Source organism: Cupressus sempervirens, chromosome 2 (assembly GCF_028749045.1).
Source record: "Cupressus sempervirens isolate cs-2001-9-10 chromosome 2, ASM2874904v1, whole genome shotgun sequence".
NCBI classification, from domain to species: domain Eukaryota; kingdom Viridiplantae; phylum Streptophyta; class Pinopsida; order Cupressales; family Cupressaceae; genus Cupressus; species Cupressus sempervirens.
Genome location: NC_143119.1, coordinates 458860832 through 458879307, shown reverse-complemented (window position 1 = coordinate 458879307; position 18476 = coordinate 458860832). Strand labels below are relative to the sequence as shown.

At 37.2% G+C, this 18476-nt stretch overlaps 1 pseudogene; it reads right to left on the bottom strand.

Moving 5' to 3' along the window:
• LOC149573030 (metal tolerance protein 11-like) overlaps positions 1-12018 on the bottom strand; it is a 75953-nt pseudogene extending 63935 nt beyond the window's left edge.
• Positions 12019-18476: the final 6458 nt, after the last annotated feature.

The window sequence follows — 18476 nt, the reverse complement described above, 5'->3', positions numbered from 1 at the left end:
GACAAGTTGTCAGAGCTAACGTGATTAAAGCCAAGCAAAGAATCAAACTGAAGTGTGATCTGAAATCTGCAAGATATGTTGTAAGTTGTATCAAATCAAAAAGTCATTATTGTTACTCTCTAGCAATTGTAATAGTTAGTTTAAACCCTATGGACTTAGGTTGGTTTAATAGTCATGTTGTAAATCCTTTAACAGGGTGACATTCTAAGTGAATGTTCCAAAGTCCTTTGACCAGGCCCATTCCTAACAGTATGGTGAAATCCTCTAACAAGGTCACATTTAACAGTGTGTTGTAAGCCTTTAATAGGGTAGGCTTTTAACAAGGCATCACTTTAGAGGAGTGAGAATTAAGTAGCATGTTACTGGTGGTTTTCCCCAAATTGGGCTTCCATGTAAATCACTGTGTCATGTGTTGATCTTGCATGTTTTATCCCTGCATGTTGATTTGTTGTAACTTGCTAAGATGATTGATTTAAGCTTAGAAGGATGAATAGTTTAATGGGCTCACTATAATTGGTGAAAAAGTATTATTAGGGCATTTAGACCTTGGATAACTGATTCACCCCCCCTCTCAGTTATTCTAAAGAATTCTAATAGAAGATAAAACAAAGGATCTTGAATGTTGAAAATACAATAGACAATCTATCATAAAATCCTTTAATGGCTTGAATGCATAAATCCTTGATCTTCAATGGAGAAATACCATGAACACCTTGAATGCTTGAAGAAATGCTTGAGAACTTGAATGTGTGAATGCTTGAACACTTGATAATGAGATGCTTGTATCTTATAATGCTTGTGTGTGTGATATCAAAAAATGGATTCATATTTACTATTTACACTTCCTTAAGTTTACTTAGGTTAATGCATTATTTTATTATTTTGCATTATTTTATTATTTTATTTTGTGAGACACTTAGGATTTTGTGTACCTCTTTGATTTTTCATGTTGACAACACAGAAGTACTCAACTCTATTTCAGCACGTGGTGTCTACAAATTGAGTTGTCATGTACACAACACAATTATTTGCACTCCCTTTTTAGCACATATTGTCTACAACACTGATTTGCATGTTACACCCTTGTAGGATTATCCTCTCATCATTGCACTTACTTTCGTACTTAATGGAGGATAACCCATATTTGGTGGACATGTGCCTAGTTGTATGACTTATCATGTAGCTGATTCTGAGGCATTCTAGATGTATCTCAGAGTCCTTTATATATAGGCACTCCTAGTGTACTCTTATGGCATATTGAATGAATATATCATCATTCTGATCATACTCTCTCTTTCTAGTCTACAATTGCACTTGTGTTTGAGTTCTTAGTTCTTGGGTGAATTTTTCCCTTAGGAAAATTCTTACATGGTATTAGAGATGGGAAATTTTCTCTTTACATAGTTGTTCAAGACCATTGTTGCTTCAACACCTCAACCAAAATCTAGAATACTGCAAAAATTGGGAGCATCTAGAGCTAGATTTGACCTCACCATTGCATCTGGAATGTTGATTTAGTGAAGATCGACTATAAATTCGGCTACCCTAGGCCAAAGTCAACCATATGGCAAATTTTTTTTGCAAATCGGCACCTAGAGGCTCCAATTTACAATTTGGGTATGGTCATTTGCAGATCTATTTGATTAATTTTTTGGGTTTGTAATTTAATTCTCAGCATTGTCGATTGTATTTTTTCAAAAAAAAAAATTGCCCTCTAGTTAGGTAGCAGAGAAATTATTTTGCAGGTACTGGGCTATTAGATCCCAACCCTGCACCTTGTGTAGAGGAATATTTAATTGGCAAGCATCATTTTTTGTCAAATTTCCTAAGCCACGGCCAAATACAAATCTTGGCAATGGTCAACCAAATTCCCCCCACACTAGCATGAACACATTCTTCACTAGAAGGGCTTACCTTTGTTCAAGGTTTAGTGACCTACACCAATATTTAAACAACATAGAGGGCTTCCACACAGTCAATGTAGGATAATACCCACTAATTTGTGGGAGTCACGAAGGGTTTTTCGTGAGTAGTGACATCCCACTTGTGTTTAAACTCTTCGCTTGCTGAATAGCTTTCCTAGCCCCCATGTAGTTACTTTTGGCATCACATAGTGCTTTCCAGACCCTTATGAAGTAAATTTGACTGCACAATGTTTCTCATCCATAAGGTCTAGTTTCAGCACTGTCTAAGGTTTCCAGAATGCAAACTCCCGCCGCTGTTTCTTTTTTAGTGCAACATTTGTAGATTCTTGGTCCCACTTTCCACCCACAAGACACACGATAGCTTTAGGCCACTACCATGTGTACCCGTCCTCTAAACCAACTGCTAGACATGAGGACTGATCTACATATGCCATGTGTCACCAAAAACATAGTGACTTAGCTAACACCTGCATCATCACAGTCAACACTTACTCAGCTAACACGTTAGCCTCTACATAAGCATACAGTTAGTGTACAGACCTACCACATGTTTTTTATCATACCTATCCATACAATCTGTACACAGATGATCTCATGCTAGTGTCATCACAGGGATGACATTTATTAACATCATCAGTTCATGAAGTTAAATTTGACAATCATTTGATCGTCATTCCTAGGAAATTTTTAATTGCTACAATGGTTGTTTGACTGTCAAATTTAAGCTAACAATTTTCCTAGCAGACCCCTCTCCAGATTGCTTTTTGATTTGGCAGCCTAACTTTGAGAGCCCATAACTTGGTCATCTAGACTCCAATTTAGGTGCAATTTTTTTTGAAATTGGGCAAAATTTCTTGAACTTTCTAGTGGTGGTGTTTTTTTCTAGTTTTGGTGCAAGGATTTTTTAGAAATTGCTTTTTTTGGTGACTGTATCTGCTTAATCCTACACTTTGTAACTTCAAACGCTTTGTTTGGGCATGTCTCGTCACTTTTTCAGGTTCTTTTTTTTTAAAGTGCATTATTTTTCATCTACTTTCTAGATTTTTAGTTAAATTCTTGGGTTGTATGGACAAAATTCTCACTTTTAGAACTAGGGCTTTTTCTGCATTGTAAAGGTTTGAGTACTTTTTAGAATTGTTGTACATCTAAGCTACAGTTCTTAGTGATAGATTTGGGCCTTAGAAGGTAGTTGTAAAAGAAAAATCAAAATGTTCACTTTGTTCATTTTGACAAGTGGCCCATTTTACATGCACTACTTATAAAGTGCCAAAAGCATCTTTTTTTTTTTTGGGGGGGGGGGGGGGGGGGGGGGGGGGGTGGGGGGGTGTCTTTTGATTGAGTGAAAAGGGGGGATCTGTACTCTATTCTAGTATCTCTCTTGTGTGTTCTTTATATTTTTCTACATCATGGGTTCATTTAAATGTCCACCTCTAACTTCACACAATTATTCTACTTGGAAAGATATTGCATGGAGTAGATTAATGGAAAAAGGTTACAATTTTTATGTTGATGGTACAATTACCAAACCTACTGATGCTAAAGAACTCATTGAATGGGAAAAAAAAGACCAATAGGCTTTAAGAATTATCAGGAGTTGTGTACATAGAGATCTCTTCTTCCACATTGCCAGTTGTACAGAATTCAAACCTGCTTGGGACAAACTTGAATCATTGTATGGTAAGGTGGAAGAAGAAAAGGGATTTCAGATTAAGGACAATTTACTTCTCTTGGATTCGAAGAACTTTGACACAATTCAAGATTACATAAACAAAGCCAATGAGTATAGGGCACTACTTAAACATTGTGGAAATTCCATGAAGGATGAAAAGTTGATTCATCACATCCTGAAGAGGCTACCTTCAAAGTATGTTTCCTTTCTTTTGAGTTTCAATACTCACAGGTTAACCATGGGAATGGCTTATCAAAATCCTACATTTGATGCATTTGTAGAGATGTTGATTATTGAACAATCTCACTTGATGGACTTGGGACTTCTCATGGCATCAAAGACCAAAGCATTGGTGGCTAGTGATGAGCACCAATCAGGTCAAGGAGGAAAAAGTTCTAGCAACAACAAAAAGAAGCAGTGGAAGTAGAAATCATAATTTGAGGCACAACAATCCTCCTTATAGCAAGGAAATTCTTCTTCCAACAAGAAGGGAAGTAATGAAAAGAAGGACAAACTTTTTTATGCAAATTGCAAGAAGCCAAATCACGACAAGCATCATTGCAAGACTAAAAGAATCAATGAGTTGGAAAACCTACTCCAAAAAAAAAGATTCAAGTGCCAGGTACTTCCAAGGATTCAACTCCAACCTCTTCAAAGGGAAAAGGGCAAGCACTTATGGAAAATACAAGTTCTTCTACAGAATGGATACTTGACTTAGGTGCTTTCTATCACATGGGTTCTTCAAAGGGAGACTTTTTTTCATTGAAGCAGTCACAAGTACTACACATCTTTGTGGGAGATGATACTAAAATAGAAGTTGAAAGAAAAGGACATGTGGAAATGGACAATTGGGAATTCAAATATTTTCTCTATGTTCCAAACCTTAGCTCCAATCTCCTCTCAATTTACCAAATCACTGACCTTGGAGATGGTCACAAAGTTGAGTTCCTTCCAAATTCAGTGATGGTGCACAGTCTTAGAGATGATTCATTTGTTGTAGTGGGGAAAGTCAATGATGACAAGAGGCTTTATTCCTTCTCCCACTTTGTGCCTAAGTCTCCTTCTCAAGCCTTGTTGACTCACTCACATTCACAAATCACTTTATGGCATGAGTGGTTTGGTCATCTTGCCTTTTACCATCCTTAACAACTTTGCTCAAAACACATGGTCAAAGGTCTACATAACATCAACTTTTCTAAGGGTGATTGTTCCTCATGTTCAATGGATATGTATCTCAAAGAGAAGTATGATAAAAACAATTCTTCTAAAGCACCAATTGTTCTCTAGTTGGTTCACATGGTATTAGCAAGACCCTTTACAGTGACATCAATCAGCCAAGGCTACTACATCCTTACTTTTGTTAATGATTTTTCAAGATTCACATGGGTCTACTTCCTTCATCACAAGAGTGAAGTGGTTCATAAGCTTTAAGCCTTTAAGACTCATGTTGAACACAAATCAAGGAAATCCATTAAGGTATTATAGGTGGACAATGAGAACAGATATTTGGATAGAAGACTTAGGGACTTTTGTGAACATGAGGGAATTGATCTTCAAAATCCACCAACATTCAGTCTACACAAGATAGATGTTGCAGCTATGAGGATTAGGACTCTCAAAACCATGGTAAGTTGCATGATAAAGGCCAAGTCTCTTGATCCTACATTAGAAATCAAAGCCATTGGCAGTGCTACTCACATACTTAACAGGTCTCCTCATAATGCCCTAGATGGGAAGATTCCTTTTGTGGCATCGTGTGGCACAAAACTAGTTGTGAGTCACTTCAAAGTATTTGGTTGTCCAACATGGGAAAACCTATCTTCCAGGGGATGCAAGGAACTAGCACCTAGGCCTTGTACTTTCATCGAATATGAATACCATATAAAGGCATATAGACTCTTGGATCTAGAGACTCATGAGATTTTTTTGGAGAAGGATGTTCACTTTGAGGAAAGTTCACCCAACTTATCCTCTACTCCTCTCTGCACTTCATACACTATGGAAACTAATAGTGACACCAATGATAGTGCTTCAACAAATTTAGACATGTGGGGTTCTATTGACAATTGCAATGAGAGGTCACAACATCAGTATAGTCCACATGCTTATATTGCCACAATGAAAGGTCTAGCATAGAAGGGTACATGTTGTCTTCCACCTCCTGCGTCAGTTGATGACTACATGGTAGACATTGCAGGTTTGTTTGTAGAGTCACACACCACAAACTTGGGAGATAGCCTTGATGATTTACATCTTCTCATTGACAAAGGTGATCCTTCTACAGTTCTTGCGAGGGCCCACTCTGACCCTCATGTCCATTCTCTACATGATCAATCTTCACAGGTCAGTGTGATTGTGGACCCTTATGAACAACAATTGTTGGAGGTCTCTTTGTCAATTGAGGAGATAGATGACTCATTAGAACAGGTTCAATAGACATCCTTTCCAAATCTGCATTCATTCTTTTTAGCAAAGTTGGAAGGGGCGACCATCAGTATTAGCACAAGGATACTTGAGCAGGTTTCAGGACTAGCATACATCTTTAGGATTGTACCTTTGCCTTTGTTTTTTCCAAAGGGGAGGAACATCATTCTGTACACTTGGACCAACTTCTTCCTTGGAGTGGCTTTCATTGATAGGCATTCTTCATTTGGGGGGGGGGGGGGGGTACCTTATCTCTCTTCCTCTTATTTCTTATGGGGGGGATTTTTTCCTCTTATGAGGTCTTCTCTCTCTCATTCTTCACTATTGTATATACTGGATGTACATCATAATGGGGGGTCTTGATTACTCCATCCATCCATGCATCCCTATTCATCTCTCTTTTTGGGGAAGGGTTTTTCCCATGAGGTTTTCCCTTTTTCTCCACTTTATGAGAGATTGCATTTCATTATGTACATGGGTACCTAACATGGCCTAGTAGTCAGGACCCATCATGCATTTCATCCTTGTTTTTGTAAGCTTAAGGGCATTCCCCTAAGTTGCACTTAAGGGGGGGTGTTGCTGTAAATACGTATTTACTATTTACACTTACTTAAGTTTACTTAGGTTAATGTATTATTTTATTATTTTGCATTATTTTATTATTTTATTTTGTGAGACACTTAGGAGTTTGTGTACTTTTTGAGTTGTCATGTTGACAACATAGAATTATGCAACTCTATTTCAACACTGGTGTCTACAACACTAGAGTTTACATCTTTCACTAATTTTTCATGTAGACAACATAGTTATTCACACTCCCTTTTTAGCACATGTTGTGTGTTACACCCTTGTAGGCTTATCCTCTCATCATCACACTTACTTTTGTGCTTAATGGAGGATAACCCATATCTAGTGTACATATGCCTAGTTGTATGACTTATCATAAAGCTAATTCTAAGGCATTCTAGATGTATCTCAGAGGCCTTTATATGCATGCACTCCTATGTATTATTATGGCATATTGAATGAATATATCATCATTCTAATCATACTCTCTCTATCTGGTCTACAGTTGTGCTTTTGTTTGAGTTCTTAGTTCTTGGGTGAATTTTTCCCTTAGGCAAATTCTTACAGGATTATATAGAGATTAGAATTAACTAACTCCCATAGGCTGGCCTACCTAAGAATTAACAACCTAAACATATGTGGACACTGGAACGAAAGAGGAGACCTAAAATAACTCCCAATTAAGGGTGCATTGGGCCACTGATTATCTTATTAGGGGTGCATTGTGTCCCTAGTTGACCCATCAATGGCGTATTGCACTTCTTGAAACTAGGACTTGGAACATTTGAGATCATTTTGGGATCCCAAGATAGGTCCTAGATCTCTAGAATCATGAGCAAAATCTAAGATATAGTTGTTATGGTGGAAGGATTGTATTCCAAGTGGATAGGTGAAGAGAAGGGAGGAACTAGGGGGATAGAGCCTACCTCAATCATAACACTATGAATATAGGAGCTTTAAAGAGGATCTATTAGATTTACCTCAATTTCACCCAAGAAAAATGATAGGAATAGGGAAGAAAAAATGAAAGATGCAAGGATATTTATGGTCTTACATTAAATAAGTGCTTAAACTTCCCTAAATTAGAGTGCATCCAATTTAATATGGTATATTTAGCCCCCACTTTACAAAAAGTGTGGATCAATCCATGCTTGCAGTAAAGTAGAGGGAAGAAGAGGAGAGGGAGAATCTAGCAAATCACAACTAGATAGAATATTACGTAGCCAAAGAAAATAAACCCCTAAGACCAAGGGTCTTAACTCCACATACATACATGAAGGATACATAGGAAAATAATAAGAATACAAAAATAAAAAGACATGATAAAGGAGTTAGTACTAAAACAAACCCAAATTACCAGTGAGAGAGACCTTAGTTGGAAAAATATCTCACCCACTACTATCATTTTTGGAAAAGCCATTACAAGATCATAAGTGATGACATAAGAAATACAAGAGAAACATCAATAATCAACATAGCTTCTAGATCTATCTCTACTAGCATGAAATCAAAAGAGAGAGAGAAGGGAGAGAAAAGGTGATTATCTCATCATGTAAAGTGTCCACACTATTGTGAATCACCAAGAGAGATGTTGTAAAATATGGTGTTGAATGGTCTAAGAAGATGGTAACCCACTAGTCAACTTACCAAAGTCCCATCCATAGATTAACAACCATTTTATCACCATGACATGGTCCTATGAAAATTTGTTACATGTGTATGGGATTTAGCATGTTGTATTTTAATGTGTTATCTATAGTGGGACTTAACCAGTTGTTATGAATTACCCAAATATAATATTTAGCATATATGTGTTGTGATGTGTTATCCATGAATCAGGTTTAGCTAGTTTATTCATAGTACTCATTATGAGATTTAACATATGTGTTTGTGTGTGCAAAAGAAACATGAAATAACAATGCATAGATTTGAGAATGACTTAGAAAGAATACCTAGCATCTAGTGCTAAAGTACTCTAAGTCATGTTCAAAATCCATATTTTCTACCCCGTGAGAGAAAGACTATGTATAAGGAGGCCATATATATGCCCCCTAATTATCATGTCTAGATACTAATCATGAGAAGGGAGAGAAAGAGGAAACCTACTTTACCCAACAAGGAGATATCCTTAAAGAAACATTGCAAACTACATTCATAGTGAAGAGTTGTTACTCTTACCTTCTAAGAACATAGAAAATATCAAAAAGGATGTATCACTTATGGAAAGAGGATCCTCAAAAGGGTGAAATATCAATAATAAGATATCTAGTATAATAACCATTTCTAAGAGGATAGAAAATTGATGATGATAGAATGGGTGTTGCTTGATAAGATTAGAATTTTAGTTTAAGAAAATCAACTTCATTCCATTTCTAAGATCATTGAACAAAATTTAAACCATAAATAAATGGGCATCAATGACCAATAAAAAGGTTCCTACAACATGGAATCAAAGACTTCAAAATTTAATGTGTTTGTGATTTCCAATGGGAACGACAGATTTCATGAACTCACAAAATTGACCTATAACTTGTTCATTACAGAGCTAACTTTAATGAGAATAAAATTGATAACTATCTTGCACCTGATATTGGTTTCTAACCACACCATATGAATCTCCCGTTGCATGAATATGGAGAAATGTAAATTTCAAAAAGAGCACTTGGTTCACATGCTTATTGAGTATGAATAGGAACCACTATCAATTGCTATAATAAAGAATTGATATAGACTCTATGAGTAGAGACACCCCTTCACACGACTATCCTAGACCCCAACACTTAGTATCGATTGAAGAAAAACATCATGGAATCTTGTTGTCCTATATTTTTTCACCACAAAATATAGGTAACAACACAAAAAAAAACTTAATTTAATTTTTCATTTCTCTAAGATTAGTCCATTACTTAATTATACACACAGAAATGTGCACTTCTATTAGTCCTTCTATTTGAGAGATCTCATGGATTGAGAGTCCCAAACGTCGACCTAGAGCTATGTAGTCATTGAGTGCAAATAAATAAAAATAAAAATAAAAAATGACTCTCATCTAAGCCTAAGAAATGTAGACCCTTGCAAGTACAACTATGAAATGGGATATTCAAAGATGAGAGAAAGGATGCTAGTGTCCCAGAGCTATGATGAAAAATGCAAATAAAATATATGAAATGCAAGAAATGCAACTAGCTAGGAAGATGAAAGAGTTACAATCCATCTAATTAAACTAGGTGAGCTTACTCTAATTGATAAAAAGAAGCTATACTAATGCAATATGGTATTAACTACTATGCTATGCAAGAATGAGAGTGTAGCCATGAGATCATCCAAGAGCTTCAAGAGTACCTATAGAAAAACCTACAACATAGCACTAATGCAAATATGATGGATCCTTAGATGAGGAGAGAGCTCTCCATTTTAAAGATGTATAGGAAGTAGAGATTATGGGACAAGAAGATCTAATCAAGGGTGGTGAGTTTACTTTTGTATGATCCATGTGCAAGATCATTTCCACCAATCAAAAAGAGTTGACTTTTGTATCTCCATGTGAGATAAATAGTCTTTTCTTTTATTGATGTCTATGACTTAGGATAAAAGGTGAAAGGGGTCTTCTATTTAATTTAAGGTGACATGTTCCTTTTAATTAAATGTGAACATAGAATATAGTGGTGAAACTATAGGATTAAAAAAATAAATTGTTTTTTAAAGATTTGATCTAGGTAAATGATTTATTAATTTTAGCAAAATGCTAAGAAGGGGGCCTGTTGGGACTAAAAATTGCATGATTCATTTTTAGTCACATTTTAAAATGTTGAGAAATCAAACCCCATAAATGCTTGTGTACTCGACTGTACCTATAAAGCCCCAGAGGTGTTCAATGTTTCTAACACCTTTCATTCAGTCTGCCTAAGCATTCCATGATGATAAATTGACATCTCGAGTCATTTGGTGAAGTCTTGTTTCGAGCCAATATCATTTCTGCATTTTACCCTAAGTATCAAATAGTGACAAGAGGTTGTGTTTACCATTGAATATATCATACCTAGAAATGTTTTTAGGACTTACCACTTTGGGAATGTCTAGTGTCCATATCCAATAACCTATGTTTCAGATTTTGAGTCATTTCGAGTCCGTTTGACTAGGTTTTGAATCCCTCAAAGTTGGTCTTCTAAATTTGTCATGCTGATGCACATTACACATAATTTTGGGAAGCGTTGTTTGATGTACTATAACGTTGACCCAATTGACCCAAATGTTGAAATTCTTATTGTGTTGCATTGTAGATGTCAGAGTCTTGTTATGTTTCAAGTTTCAGCTCATGACAAGTCCGTTTGGTCAATTTTCAAATGCGATTCGAAATGCAATTTCCATCTTTTTACTGGTGTCAGCATTTGTAGATTGTTTGGTACCCGTGTTCGTGACATTATAACTTGAGATTCATGATTTTCTAGATTGAATGGATTGTACCACTATGTTTTCCTCTAAAAACACTCCAAGTGTGTCAATTTTTAAGTCTTGACGAATCTGTATGCACACTTTTCCAAGTCAATTCTATTTGCAAAAAATCTTTTCTATCAGTGCTTTTAATCTGCAAATTCTGAGTAGCTCACTTTGACCGCTTGCCATTTACGTCTTGTTATTCATCATGAGCCCAAATCACATATTCATACTCATCTCATGACAGAGATTCAACGTCCCAATTTTTGTTTCCCCATGTGCCCATTTACCCAATTTTCCAGGCCAAATCTAAACCCAGTTTATGGTTTTCTGACATGTTTTTGTGTAGGTAATTTTGAAGGGGCGACTTTGATGGTCAATATCTTTTGACCCAAAATTCATCATGAGACAAGATCTAATAGGGTGAAATTATGTAGAGCAAAGAATCAATGGGTTAGGTTTTAGAACCTGGCCAGTTATCCAGGTTAGTTTTTAAAGCCAGGAAACAGGCCTCCGGACACAAGTTTCACAGTGTTGTGAAAATGATTTAAAATGAGTTTCAATGATCAATCAGTGATCAAATTTGATTCCAGTTAGTTCAAGATGATCGATGGATTAGTTTAGAGAATCAGTTGTTCGAAAATGAATTTTTTTTAGCCGAGCCCACTTTGGGGCCCGACTAATTCCATCAGAGTAATGATAATTGTGTGCATATGACAACTTCAAGGAAGAAATGATAATGATGTTAATTGATTATAATATTTCATCGCATTCATTGCCATCATCTGAGTTCACTGAAGCTCCATGTCAAAGACTTGCAAGAAGATGCATCCATGTGGGGTAACGAGCCTGACTTTTTAGGTTGAGCAATAGGCATGCCTTAACAATTTGTCTGTCATTGCCCGTTGCATTGAGTGTAACGTGGTTATGACTTTTCATGGCAATGGCCATGCACATGTATTCATCAAGCTCCAAGGAGCCACTTCTAGAACATGTCATCTGAGTTCATGCTGAGTTCATATGTACTAAACCCCATTCTAAAAGAATTAAGGCTAAACTGAGAATACGAAAGGAGGTCCTCAGTGGGGCTATATTAGAACAAGCTTATGTTGTTGTTGAGTATGGAGCATTATGCTTGTATAGTTGACCAACTTGGCTATGCTGGCCACATGGATGAGGTTGAGAGAATCATCAATGAAATGCCATTCAAGCCTAGTGCTTTCATATGAGGTATTTTTCTGAAGTGCTTGTCGAACCCGTGGTAACATAAAATTGGGAAAGCAAGCTGCAGAATAACTTCTTGAGTTAGAGCCAAAGGGATCTGCACCTTATGTTTTACTTTCAAACATTTGTGCTACGGAAAATAGGTGGGATGATGTATCCAAAGCAAGGGAAATGAAAAAAAAGGAGGCACTAACAGATTCAAAGAGGCCCACGCTAAGCAAGCAGGGGCCAAATTTCGCATGAAGGATGAGAGGTGCCAAACTGAAGCAGAGACACCCACACAACAAAGAGGCATGTTAAAATAGACGCAGACACATTAAAAATCAAGCCTCACACAAATTGGAAGGAGCATTCAGCAGGGGTCACGTTTTTAAGAGGAATCTCACACAGGTATAAGGAATGATTCCATGCAAATGGAAGAAGGAAAAAAGTCGATTGAAAGGATGTTTTGACCTGCAAATGGAGGAGCTTTGTGTTTGAAGAAGCAACCCATGCATTTAAAGAAAGCTTTCACGCCCAACAACAGTCAATGCATCAATATCTTAGCACAAGTCAAAGAAAGAGGAAGCCGATCGTCATTTGAGAAATTGCCATTAAAGAGTGGAAATCGACATCAAAGAATGGAGTAGTTTCCTTGAAGATAGAGTATGCAGGAGAGCTAAGAGTGTAAGAAGCACTCAAAAAGACATGCGACAGTCTAAGAAAGTGCAGGGATCTGCACGTAAGGAAGGCTCACAGCCAAAAATAAAGATCTCTTCGCTTAAAAAATTCAGGGGGTAGCATTAATGCCACAATCTACGCAGATAGTGTGGAGAACGCAGCAAGAATTTGATCCCACATTTATAATGTGAGGTGTTTTATATTTGCTTTTATACCCACATACTCACTGTATAACATGCCTTAAAGATGTCAGCTTTTACAAGCCAAGGAAGATGTAATGTGCACGTGGAGGGGCCCACGTGATTGGTAGGTGAGGCAAGAAATTTTAAACAAAGATTCATTCATGATGACATGGTGCCAAAAACCCCAGATGTGCCCAGATGATGACATGTGTCGTGATCAAGCGGGTGTCACTATCTCGCCAACCAGAAGTGATCGCTAGTTAACTATGGCGACATAGCGAGGGTGGAGGTGGTGCTAACACATGTCATCAGGCCTGGAGCAGGTGATGATGAGGCAGTGACCATGTAGGTTGAGTAGGGAATTGCAAAATGCCACGTGGTGCTAGTTGAATAGTTAGAACTAGTAAAAAATTGACATGTGGCACGCTTTCCAAGGTGATGATGTGGTAGATGATGACACGTCATTTTTTCGCTATGTTGCTAATGACATGGCAGTTGTTGACTCAGATAGTGACATAGTGAGGGTTGATATAGTGATGACACGTGGCAGGGGATGCAGACTAGGCGAGCCAATCAATGAGTGGCACGTGTCATCAAGCCGGTCAAACCAAGTTTGACCTCAAATTCAAAGGGCAAGGAAAGCTATGAAGGAAAATGAAAAATATTTCTTAAATCATTTTATGCAAAATGGATGCTCATGCAATTCTTTTTAAAACTCAGAAAAGACTTTAATATAAAGTTCTGACCTTAGAATATTTTAATTTTTTCAAAATTTTAAAATCAAATGTTGCAGATAAGTCCGAGTATAACATGCCTTAAAGGTGTCAGCTTTTACAAGCCAAGGAAGATGTAATGTGCACGTGGAGGGGCCCACGTGATTGGTAGGTGAGGCAAGAAATTTTAAACAAAGATTCATTCATGATGACATGGCGCCAAAAACCCCAGATGCGCCCAGATGATGACATGTGTCGTGATCAAGCGGGTGTCACTATCTCGCCAACCAGAAGTGATCGCTAGTTAACTATGGCGACATAGCGAGGGTGGAGGTGGTGCTAACACATGTCATCAGGCCTGGAGCAGGTGATGATGAGGCAGTGACCATGTAGGTTGAGTAGCGAATTGCAAAATGCCACGTGGTGCTAGTTGAATAGTTAGAACTAGTAAAAAATTGACATGTGGCACGCTTTCCAAGGTGATGATGTGGTAGATGATGACACGTCATTTTTTCGCTATGTTGCTAATGACATGGCAGTTGTTGACTCAGATAGTGACATAGTGAGGGTTGATATAGCGATGACACGTGGCAGGTGATGCAGACTAGGCGAGCCAATCAATGAGTGGCACGTGTCATCAAGCCGGTCAAACCAAGTTTGACCTCAAATTCAAAGGGCAAGGAAAGCTATGAAGGAAAATGAAAAATATTTCTTAAATCATTTTATGCAAAATGGATGCTCATGCAATTCTTTTTAAAACTCAGAAAAGACTTTAATATAAAGTTCTGACCTTAGAATATTTTAATTTTTTCAAAATTTTAAAATCAAATGTTGCAGATAAGTCCGAGTATAACATGCCTTAAAGGTGTCAGCTTTTACAAGCCAAGGAAGATGTAATGTGCACGTGGAGGGGCCCACGTGATTGGTAGGTGAGGCAAGAAATTTTAAACAAAGATTCATTCATGATGACATGGCGCCAAAAACCCCAGATGCGCCCAGATGATGACATGTGTCGTGATCAAGCGGGTGTCACTATCTCGCCAACCAGAAGTGATCGCTAGTTAACTATGGCGACATAGCGAGGGTGGAAGTGGTGCTAACACATGTCATCAGGCCTGGAGCAGGTGATGATGAGGCAGTGACCATGTAGGTTGAGTAGGGAATTGCAAAATGCCACGTGGTGCTAGTTGAATAGTTAGAACTAGTAAAAAATTGACATGTGGCACGCTTTCCAAGGTGATGATGTGGTAGATGATGACACGTCATTTTTTCGCTATGTTGCTAATGACATGGCAGTTGTTGACTCAGATAGTGACATAGTGAGGGTTGATATAGTGATGACACGTGGCAGGTGATGCAGACTAGGCGAGCCAATCAATGAGTGGCACGTGTCATCAAGCCGATCAAACCAAGTTTGACCTCAAATTCAAAGGGCAAGGAAAGCTATGAAGGAAAATGAAAAATATTTCTTAAATCATTTTATGCAAAATGGATGCTCATGCAATTCTTTTTAAAACTCAGAAAAGACTTTAATATAAAGTTCTGACCTTAGAATATTTTAATTTTTTCAAAATTTTAAAATCAAATGTTGCAGATAAGTCCGAGTATAACATGCCTTAAAGGTGTCAGCTTTTACAAGCCAAGGAAGATGTAATGTGCACGTGGAGGGGCCCACGTGATTGGTAGGTGAGGCAAGAAATTTTAAACAAAGATTCATTCATGATGACATGGCGCCAAAAACCCCAGATGCGCCCAGATGATGACATGTGTCATGATCAAGCGGGTGTCACTATCTCGCCAACCAGAAGTGATCGCTAGTTAACTATGGCGACATAGCGAGGGTGGAGGTGGTGCTAACACATGTCATCAGGCCTGGAGCAGGTGATGATGAGGCAGTGACCATGTAGGTTGAGTAGCGAATTGCAAAATGCCACGTGGTGCTAGTTGAATAGTTAGAACTAGTAAAAAATTGACATGTGGCACGCTTTCCAAGGTGATGATGTGGTAGATGATGACACATCATTTTTTCGCTATGTTGCTAATGACATGGCAGTTGTTGACTCAGATAGTGACATAGTGAGGGTTGATATAGTGATGACACGTGGCAGGTGATGCAGACTAGGCGAGCCAATCAATGAGTGGCACGTGTCATCAAGCCAGTCAAACCAAGTTTGACCTCAAATTCAAAGGGCAAGGAAAGCTATGAAGGAAAATGAAAAATATTTCTTAAATCATTTTATGCAAAATGGATGGTCATGCAATTCTTTTTAAAACTCAGAAAAGACTTTAATATAAAGTTCTGACCTTAGAATATTTTAATTTTTTCAAAATTTTAAAATCAAATGTTGCAGATAAGTCCGAGTTTTCAACCAAAGGGGATTGTTTTTTAAATGAACATTTTAGGCATTTTCAAGAGGCTAGATATGCCTTATCATATACTACCAAAATCGTGAGAAACTGAATTTTCCAATTCTGGGGTTGATTTTTGCACAGAACACCACTAATTAAAGCTACAATGGGATTTGTCTCAGGTACCTGAATTGCGACTGTATTCAAATAATCAGAGTCCATAACTAATTTTTAACATAGTAATGACTTGAATATCAATAAAAGGCAGTAAAAATTTAGTTTGGGTCAAGATTTGTTCAGATTCATTCAGTAAAAACTGAGATTTCACTGGCATTTCATGAGGCAAATCAAATATTTTGATGACTCACAAGTTTTCATCATTCGAGAAAGGATATTTGCAAATCAATTACATGAATGATGAAAACAAAATCAGATCATTATGTGGAGAGAGGAAAGAGGTTGTTCAGTTGCTAAGAGAGGGAATCCTGAAGGGACAGATGTCAAGTGCAGATTCAATCAGGGAATTCTTTCCTCTATATCAATCTTTTTCTTTCTCTTTGTAAGGGTTCTAATTTTTGGGAAGTTCCAGTACTTTGGAGAAAATTTACTCATACTGTGCTACCAGAGTTTGGATCCAATTCTTTGATGCATTCCCAATACTGAGAAACCATTTCTTTCAGCATAATTCTCTTATGTGAACAGTAGTAGTGCAAATAATATAGATAGTTATAATATGTTAGGTTGTTTCATGTTTTAATTTTATGCATTTGATTGTATTGTTTCAAGGAAATGAATACATATGAGCAAGCATTTCATTAGTTTCATTCTGGTTCTTGTCTCCTATCTCAATAATCTGTAGTCTTATGTGGTCTTGGAACAAAGAGCTAATATCCATCTGCTTCCCCTTCAGGTTGTATGTCTGATATATTTTGCTATTGGAACAAAGTGCCAAGTAAATGCTTGATGTGTTTGACAGGGTTACTTATTATGTTGAGAAGGATACTTTGTGAGAATGAGATCTGGATGAACATTGATGTCTGAATCACAAGGTGATTAGATAGATCTTATGTCTGGGTATATGTAATATTGTCCTGATATCACAGATTTATGTATTGAATTCATGGAATTTTCCAATGGATTAGGCACTGATCAGTTGTAGGATCAATTCGTTCTTATTGTTGCATGTTTGGGGATTTGTTGAAAATCAACATCCATAATCAATTGTATTTCCCTTTTATGTTGAAGGATCTAAATGCAATACCCTCACTCAACTTATGAGGTTCATAGATCTACACCTAGCTATCATAGGTCTATGTCATTTCATGATTTCTTAGGAGAAATAATGGTTGTATCTGCTTAATAAGATTTAGGGATATGTTTTGCACTGGTACAGTATCAATTGAATCTAAGGTCCACCCGCCTAGGTCTTGCAGAGCTTGAAGAAGAAGAAGGATCTAGCCTTATAGTTGGCTCGGTGTCTAAAATGAAGTGTTGATAATGGGAGTTAGCTGCCCCTACATGCATCATGTTCTCATCGGGTTAATTGAAAACCCTCAAGCATTTTCAAACACCAACAGGGCCAATAGTCTAGGTAACCATTTTTTGGAAATTACATTTTCCCCTCTTTGACTAATGTGTGATTGATCTAGGAACACATTACATCAAAGAATGAAGAAGCCAAGAAAGAGGGGGTAGGTAGAGAGGTCTAACTCCAAAGAAAAAAGTGTAGCAAATCTTGAGTGCGCATCTTGGGAGCAATAGTACTAGAAACTAAAAGAAAGAAAGAAAATATTGTAACTCGATACAAGGACTAATATATTGAGAAAAGCACATAGATCAAGAGAAAATGGAAAGGTCAAGCATATGTTCTTGCAAAGTAGATAGCCATAGCAAGAAAGTAATTTTGCAGTTATGATAGAATATTGTACCCCCTCAAGATCGAAGTCAAAATGATGTTGACGAGATGCATAAAAGAGAAAAATATGATCAAATCAAGATAAAGTAAGGTCCATGAAGATAGATAAGTGATTAAAATGAAAGAGTAGCCACAAAGAAGTGATAGAATGCCCCAGTTTGACTAAGTTTGACCAAGGAAGATAATGCATTAGAATGAGGTAAAATCAAGGAGAAAGATGAAATGAAAGTGAAATTAAATGGAAGGATGGGAGAAGCAAGCATGGGAGAGAGTGGAAATGATAAAAGAATGGAGAAATGATGATGCCTCAATGAGATTCAAAGATTAGGACTCCAAAGGTCAAGCAACTGCGTAGAATAAGAAACTTTAAAATAATACTTTGACCATCAAGATGAACTCATATTTTGATTTAGA